The sequence below is a fragment of the Pteropus alecto genome, unplaced genomic scaffold, assembly GCF_000325575.1.
Source record: "Pteropus alecto unplaced genomic scaffold, ASM32557v1 scaffold3, whole genome shotgun sequence".
Lineage (NCBI taxonomy): Eukaryota > Metazoa > Chordata > Mammalia > Chiroptera > Pteropodidae > Pteropus > Pteropus alecto.
In genome coordinates, this window is record NW_006442484.1 from 53,847,969 (window position 1) to 53,857,050 (window position 9,082).

Consider the following 9,082-nt stretch of genomic DNA (forward strand, 5'->3'; position numbering starts at 1 on the left):
ATCTGTTCAATTTTCCCAGCACTATTTATTAAAGAAACTGTCTTTACTCTGTTGTATATTCTTGCCTCTTTTGTCATATATTAAGTGAGCGTATAAGCGTGGATTTATTTCTGGGCTCTCTATTCTTTTCCATTGATCAACGTAGCTGTTTTTATGTGAGTACCATGGTATTTTGATTACTGTAACCTTGTAGTATAGCTTGATATCAGGTAGTGCGATACCTCCAACTTTGTTCTTCTTTCTTAAAATTGTTGTAGCTGTTCAGGGTCGTATGGTTCCATATACATTTTAGGATTATTTGTTCTAGCTCTCTGAAAAATGTCATTGGTATTTTGATAGAGATTTATTGAATTTATAGATTACTTTGGGTAGTATGGCCATTTTAATGATGATTCTTCCTACCCATGAGCACAGTATCTGCTTCCATTTATTTGTATTTTCAATTTCTTTTTTCAGTGACTATAATTTTCTGAGAACAGGTCTTTTATCTCCTTGGTTAATTTGATTCCCAGGTATTTTATTGTTTTTGATGCAATTGTAAATGGGATTGTTTTCTCAATTTCTCTTTCTGAACATTCATCATTGGTGTATAAAAATGTAACGGCTGAATATTAATTTTGTGTCCTGCTACTTTACTGAATTCATTGATTAGTTCTGTTTTTTGGTGGAATCTTTAGGATTCTGTATATAAAATATCATGTCACCTGCAAATAACGAGAGTTTTACTTCTTTTTTCCAATTCAAATACCTTTTATTTCTTTTTCTTGTCTCATTGCTGAGGCTAGGACTTCCAATGTAGTGTTGAACAGGAGTGGTGAAAGTAGGCATCCTTGTCTTGTTCCTAATCTTAAGGAAAACGCTTTTAGGCTTTCCCCATTGAGTGTAATGTTAGCTGTAGGTTTGTCACATATGACTTTTCTTATGTTGAGATATCTTCCCCCTATTCCCACTTTGCCAAGAGTCTTTATAATAAATGGATGCGAGATTTTGTCAAACGCTTTTTCTGCATCTATTGATATGATCATATGAATTTTTCAATTTTTAGTGTCGTATATCACATTAATTAATTTGCGGATATTGTACTTTAAGTTTCTTATGGTCCAAATTTATATCAATATCCCCTTGGAAACTGTCATAAATAGAATTATATATATATACATTTTTCTAACAAATAATCCAGAGTTACATAAATATTGTTTATGAATGCAACCTTAAAGAAATTATGACTTAAATGGTATATTTGAAAACAGAGGCACTATATATAGTATATTCACCACTATTAAACAATTGAAAAATTATGTAAAACAGACAGAAAGTATATAATTTGAAATTTAGGGGGAAAAAATCACATTATTTTAAGTTTAATTTTAAATGCTAATTTTAATCAGATTTTTAATTTGTCAAGACCATATTTATTCATTCAATAACATTATTAATAATGGAATAAATAAATTATCTTTTTCTTCTTTGGAAGATTTGACTATAGGGAAGAAATGAGCCATTTAAGTATTTTACACAAGAATATTATTTGTAACCTCAAAAAATGCTATGATATGCTTTAGTTTTAATGTGAGTATTATCTAGTGTTGTCACATTCTGTCTTAGTGTTTGGGAACATGAGGCATGGGATGAAATATATATATTTCAAATAATAAATTATAACATGCAAGACTTAAGTGTGCTTGTATGGGCAGCATTTTATAATACACTAGTTGATATTTGATCACAAGTTTATTAACTGAGAAATCAATATAGAAAGGTAAGGTCTTATTTCAGGGCTCCACCCAAAGCTACTGATGATTATATTTCAAAAGATTTCCTCTGCAGATTTTCCACTGCCTTCACAGGAGCTCTAAAGCACTTGGGATGAGACACTATTTCCTTTATTTACAGGAAATGTTGCTAAGTTGGGGCCTCTATACTTACCATGACATTTTGCTTCAGAAAAATAGGAGAAAGAAAAATAACCAAGACTTTTGGCAGATGGTTACTGTGTGATTGTGCAAAAGGATTACCTGAAAAGTAGTGTCCTAGGGGAATAGCAAGCATGGAAACAGAATTGTTATGAGGTAATTATTCTTTCTAAATGTTCTGGATAATTTTTAAAATAGAGAAATTTCTAAATTTATTTTAAGTTATTAAAATTTTAATAAATATCACACAAAAATGTGAGATTAAATATTAAATTATGACTTTCTATAAATAAAGTTGTGGCTCATTCTGTCAAATGACTCTTGATTTCAGCTACTTATGAAAAAGGCCAAGACAGCAAAATCTACATAGCAGCAAAGTTAAATTTCTCCCCATTTAAATTCTTTTCTATTTGCCTTTAATATATATAAAAACATTTCATTGCTTAAGGAAGAACTTCTATACAGAATTTGGCTAATTCTTCCTTTGTTTTGTCGTGCACATGTTTTGCCAGCTCATATCAATACTACTTAGCTCACATTTTCCTGCTCAGGAAGCCATTTGGGTTTAATTTTGGGGTTTAGAAAAAATATTAGCAATGAAGAAACAAATTGAAAAAATGACAGATTCCTTTTCTTTTATCATAAAGAATTAATGTAATTAGAGATGACATTTTAAATAGAAAGTCAACATATATTTTACTTTATAGTAACATGAAATAACTTATATTTTCACTGTAAGTACTAAAATACAAACATAAGTGCTAAAAGGAAATATTTAAGCACTTAAGTATTTAAATAGATATTTATTTAAACTCTTGAATAAGAGTTCATCCTTGATAGAAAAAAAATGGAATTATCTACATAAGGATAAGACCAGAGTTTCTTGAACACAAGTGAAAATAATTATAGTAAAATATAAGTACTTTAAATAAAACCAAATAGAAATGTATGAAGACAAAATGAAATTACTTATTGGAAAGACTACTGAATGTGCTTAAAAACTTATTTTTTTAACTTCTCCTACATTATGTTATCACACAAAAAGTGTAAAACAAAATTTAAATCACAAAAACATTAAGACAAAGAAATTATTCTTAGCTCAAGAACAAATGAACACTTCTCAGTCATTAGTGTTATGAATGACACATTTGACCGGAGACTAGTTACCTGATAAATTTGAAACATCACTAAAATATCAAAATTGCTAGTCTCCAGAAATACCATTTACAAGAGAACACAATAACCCAAATCCATATGTAAAAATCATTTTAGTTTTTTTTTCCTAGGAAAATGTGAAGATGTTAACTCATTTTTTCTAGACTATAAAACAGAACAAAATAAAAAAAACAAAAATACTAAAAGCATTGGATAGAAAGAAAGAACAAGAAATTAAAGGAAGGAAGGAAGAATTGCAATGAGAGAAGAAAGTAGCAAGTGAGAGAAATAAAAGAAAAAATGAGACAAAGCACTCCAGGGTGTGCAAGATAGAGAGTTCCAAAAGGAAAATTCAGGAGAGAACCAGAATGTAGGAGGAAAAGACAAAGGAAATCTAAGTATTTTAAGATAAATTAGCGTTGTTTATTTGTGCTTTGCACTTCTACGAGTAATTTATCTCTGGTTGTATCATTAATTAATACTGTTTATAATAATAAAGATGGTGATGATAAGAGCTAACATTTCAAAGAATTTACTATTTCAGGAAACTTTGCTAAGTACTTTATATGTATTGTCTCCTGGAATACTTGCAATAACTCCATAAGAGTTTACAAATGAGCAAATTAATGTTCAAAAAGATTAGGAAGCTTGTTCTTGGCTACATGGCTAGAAAGGGTTTATCAAGGGACTATACATGACTGATTTCCGACTCCAAAATCTGGGTCCTTATTGGTTTTGCCCTGCTGTCTCCCCAAAAGCTCTACAATGAAGAGGGTCCATTATAAAAAGAATAATAAATTTAACCGACTAAGTTTTTTTTTTGGCGGGGCGGGGAGGTGATGCTGCAACACTCATGCTTTTAGCTTTGGTTTACAACAATTAAATCAGAGCCTTAAATTAAATCAGATGTTTCCATATCTCTTCTACAGTATCCCTCAGGTTTACACCATGAGGGATATTTGAGAACAGAAGGAGAGGAGGGACAAAAAGGCATGCAACTTTTGTAAAACGAAGAGAGGAAGAAAAAAAAATGAGAGGAAAGGAGAATGGAGGAAGAAAAAAATGAATAGAAAAAAAGAAAAAGAAAGAAAAGAAAATCAAGATGGAGAAGTCCAAAAAAAGAGACATTGGAAATCATGGGAATATTAATGAATTAGAGTTACTCTCTTTCAAAAAGAAGAGGCTTCAAAACTAAAGTTTGACACCAACCTCATAGTTATGTGAGATAAAAAATGCTTGTGAAGTAACAGCTCATATCTCACACATAAATTGGATACTCTTCTAACCCATATTAACCAGTTTACTATAAATCAATTCTATAAACTAAATTCTATTATTATTCCTACTTAACAGATTAGGAAACCGAATCTGAAAAAGGCAAATGATAGCCACCGAAGTCCCACAGCTGAAATTGGTGAAGCTGGAATACAAAATCTGCATGTTCTTCAGAGTCCATGATCAAAAAGGTCTCCATAAAATGTAAAAATACAAATATTAGTTAATGCGAATAAATTTCTTTATTCCCTCAAATCAAGCATAATAGCTTTGAGCAGAGCTAGAATAATTCTTTTCAAATATTAATGTCTACATAAATCACTAACAGACCTTGTTATAATCCAGATTCTAAGTAGTAGACCTAAAGTAGGACCTAATATTCTGCATGTCTGAATCATATTCTATTAAAAATGATTAAAGAAGACAATTTAGGTGATAGATACAAACAAACTTTAAAACTTTAAGAAGCAGACTGTCTCTTTGGGAGAAGTGCAAAATGGGCAAAGGTCAGAAAGCATTTATAGGGTAAAGAATAAAGAACAAGAAGAGACAAATATCTGATTGCCTGGGGCCACATAATCAACCTTGCTTGGGGTGAGAAGGAACAAAGAAATAAATATAGAGCCCAGAGCTGACCTGGCTTTGGGGATCGGCTAGCTGGATTAACAGGATTTCTGGTCAAGCAGAACATTATGGGGCATGGAAGTTCTCTATGTTTCAGTTTGCTCAGGTGGCAGTCCTAGGGAAGGAGTTGCTCCATCTTGGGCCTAGAAAGTTATTTCAGCAGTTCCCACGTGATGCTGATGCTGTTGGTCCATGGAAGAGTTCTATAAGTAGCAATGGTTTAAAATTCTACTGTAGGCTCCTGAAAGGAGTCGGGGTGGAAGTGATGTGAAACGACAGGGAGAACGTTAAGAAAGGATTCAAGCACGAAGGTAGAATTTACACAAATGATTGATAATTTATGGACCTTTAGAGATGAGGTAGTCTTAGAGGTCATTACACTGAATTAATTTTCTTTAAAAATGAGGTCATACTTGAAAAGACCTGTGGCTTGGTTACATAGCAGGTCAGTGATGACAACCTGTGACTCTTTTTGTTCTTGGACCTTTGATCTGTTTATTAGGCCACAGCAATTCTGATTATCTAGCTTAGCCATTAAGAGGGATTAATCATGCCTATTTTTCTGAAAAAGAAATTTAAGAACTTTGTCTTCTAGCCTTCATTAAAACATACCTGGTTTGAAAACTGGAGTTATAAATAAAAGGGCTTTGCATTAGTCAGGGTTCCCTGGAGAAACAGAACCCACAGGAGATATTGATCTTATCTTTATCTATCTATCTATCTATCTATCTATCTATCTATCTATCTATCTATCTATCTATCTATCTATCTATCTATCTATCTATCTATCTATCTATCTATCTATCTATCTATCTATCTATCTATCTATCTATCTATCTATCTATCTATCTATCTATATGTATATATCCATATATATATATATATATATATACGAACAGATAGACAGACAGACAGGTAGGTAGACACACACACCTGAGAGATTTGCTTTAAAGAAATGACTCAGGCCATTGTAGATGCTGAGGAGTTCCAAGATGTACAGTTAGCAAGCTAGAGACTTAGGACTGCAATAGTGTAAGTTTCGGTCCAAAAGCCAGAATATTTGAGTACCAAAATATGATGTCTCAGTTTGAGTTTAAAATCCAGAAGAAACATGTCCCAGCACCAAGCAATCAGGTAGGAGTTTCCTCTCATTCAGGGGATGGTCAGATTTTTATTCTATTCAGTCTTTCAACTGACTGGATGAGGACTGCCTACATTTGGAGAAAGACTGCTTTACTCAGGCTAGTGATTCAAATGTTAATTTCTTCAAAAAAACACCTTGATAGACATACTTAGAATAATGTTTGACTAAATATCTGAATACCTGATGGACTGTTCAAATTGACGTATAAAATTAACCATCATAGGCTTTGAAAACTTGACTTAATATATGAGAAACAGTTTGTGTAGAAATATGCCAGTTTTTTAGTCATACTTCAGTCTTGAATGAATCAAGGCTCTAAAAATCCTGATAAACCATATCTGTCTTAATTTCATAATTTTAAGTGATTAGCATTAGGAACCCTATTCTTATTCTTCAGGTGCCCAACAGGTGGTGCTGTGCATTAATTTAATGGTGGTGATGATGATGATGACTAATTGCTTCCTTTTGTGAAGAAAAATAACTATTTTAATCTTAGTTAAGCAATAAGTCAAAAAGTTGGAAACTATTATTTTTAAGCCAGTAGCTATTGAAATCTCAGTTCTCCTATGTCCAAACTGTTTGACTTTGAGAAAGGTATCTGACCTCTGAACTAAAAATATGGAAAATAAATAGGACCTCTCCTTCGTTGTGATGACTAATTGAAATAGTACATTACAAGGTGCCTATCCCAGTGTCTGGCACTTGGTAAAATATCAGTAAATGCTAGTTACTGTTATCATTTCTAAATTTTTTTTTCTAAAATTCTAGTCTATTTAGCATATACGAAATATGATGCATTTAATATATGTTATACATTAGAATAAAGTTCACATACTAAGTCCTCAACAGATACCAGAGGAAAACGTATTAAGTTGGTGTATTCAATAGTAAGACAGATATTTTTGAAAGAATTTCTAATGTGTTATAATACTTTAAATGGATATCTGATAACCACCTCTTTAGGAAAATTATTGTTACTGTATACTTGGCAGTTAACAAAATTATATTTCTTGTGTGTGGATTCTTTAATGGTTTACTCTTGCCATTAGTTAATTTCATTCTGTTCATTCCTCTTGTGAAGGAAAATCATGATGATAAAGTTCAAAAAATAAGAATATGTGATCAGAATAATTTAGTGTTTTTCATTATTTAACTACGGCTATTCTTACTAAAGAACAGTGAAAATGAAGACTGTCAATTTGTTGAAAAGAATGATCATGTTAAGCTCCTTGCAGATAAAAATTAAAATGTTCAGCTAATAATAAGTTTCTGCTATTCTATTAAACTTATCTGTTAAAAGAACATTGCTAAAGATATTTACTAATGAGAACTGATTCACTCTGGAGTTTTAGTGATTTTCTAATGTAGCATTAGGTTTTGTCAAAATGGCCTAGAACTCTGGGAACACTGAACAATAACTGTTTTTTTTTTAATCAGTGACATCCTATTATAAAGGAAGTTCTTAAAACACAAAATTTTATTATTTCTGTATCTACTCACTTGACATTTAATAAAGACATTGCCATTAATCCTTCAGGAAAAGAGAAGAAAGAAATATATATCCAAAAGCAGTCATATGGTAGTGGACAGAAAAGTGGACAAGGAGGCAGGTGTTTCATATTCTAATCAGCCTAGGCAGCTCTCTTACATTTTGACCTTGAATAAAAACTTTATTATGTACCTCAATTTCCCCCACTTTAAAGAGATGCCTAATTATTAATAGCACAGACTGAATGAGAATGTGAACCTACCTTCCTACCTACCCCAAATTCCTTGCTCAAAAAAGAAAAGAAAATATGTAACTTATGAAGACTAAATTCCGAATGACATTGGAAAGAAGTTCTCTGGACCACAAATTTCAAAACCATTTGAAGATAGTCATAGATGGGTTGATGAAGGAAATCACGTCCTAAATTTATAGGATGTTATCTACTTGGGAGGATTTCTCTGGCTTTAGGAGCAGTTTCAGGCATGTCTTAAGGGCAGCGATACTAGAAGAAAGAGGATGGTCCTAGGACCGAATATTGAACTGTATATATTCATATGGAGAGCTCAAGTTAGATCCTCCTTCTATACACAGTAAATGTCATGTAGAAAAGAAAAAGAATATGCAGAGAAGGAAAGAATGTTCTAGCAGCACTTGACTCAATGCCTACTTTAGTAACAGTGAGTCATACAAGTCCATTGGGGAGGTAGATAGCATAATTTGTCTCCTCAACATAACTAAATAAAAATAATAGCACAGTCTCAAGGAGAGTGAAAAGTCCATCCTTGACGGGAATGTAAAGCAGTAGTGAAAAAAGAGCAAGTTCTCAACCGCAAAACGAAAAGGTATTTGTTTCAGTGAGAATTAGCTAAAGTCAGTTCATAGTCAAAAATTGTAAATCTAATGAATACACTCTGTGCAACTCTCCTGTATTTTATAAGGAAAATATTACCATTATATATATGGTCATATTTTATTTTCTCCTGCTATGTCATGAATGCTAAAGAAGCAAGTAATGAAAAAATAGCTAATTTGTAACTCTACTTTTTCTTAAAAGCCAATGAATTGGGAAATGGTGAAAATTTCAAAACTTTATACTAGATAACACTTTTGATAGAAAATTAAAGAAAGATAGATGAATTCACAAAGTTATTTTTCACATTCCTGGGTTTCTATGCCTGTTCATGACTACTCTCATATTTCATTAATATATCATTCATAAATAGAATTAGTAATGATCTTGTGGAATAAATAATTTATGTGTGTCTAAGTATCACTGGCAGCTTCTGCCAATGTTAGGGGAGGTGATGCCATTGAGTCACTTTCATTTTATTAAACAAAATTTTGAATCAAGTAACCAAAATCCTGCCAACAATTTTGACTGCTGTGTTAATGTGTGCTCAACTAGTTTCTACTGAACAATTTGAGTTGGTGATTCTGTGTCTTAATGAGTTGTGGCAAATCAGGTGAACTGAGACTCTTTCC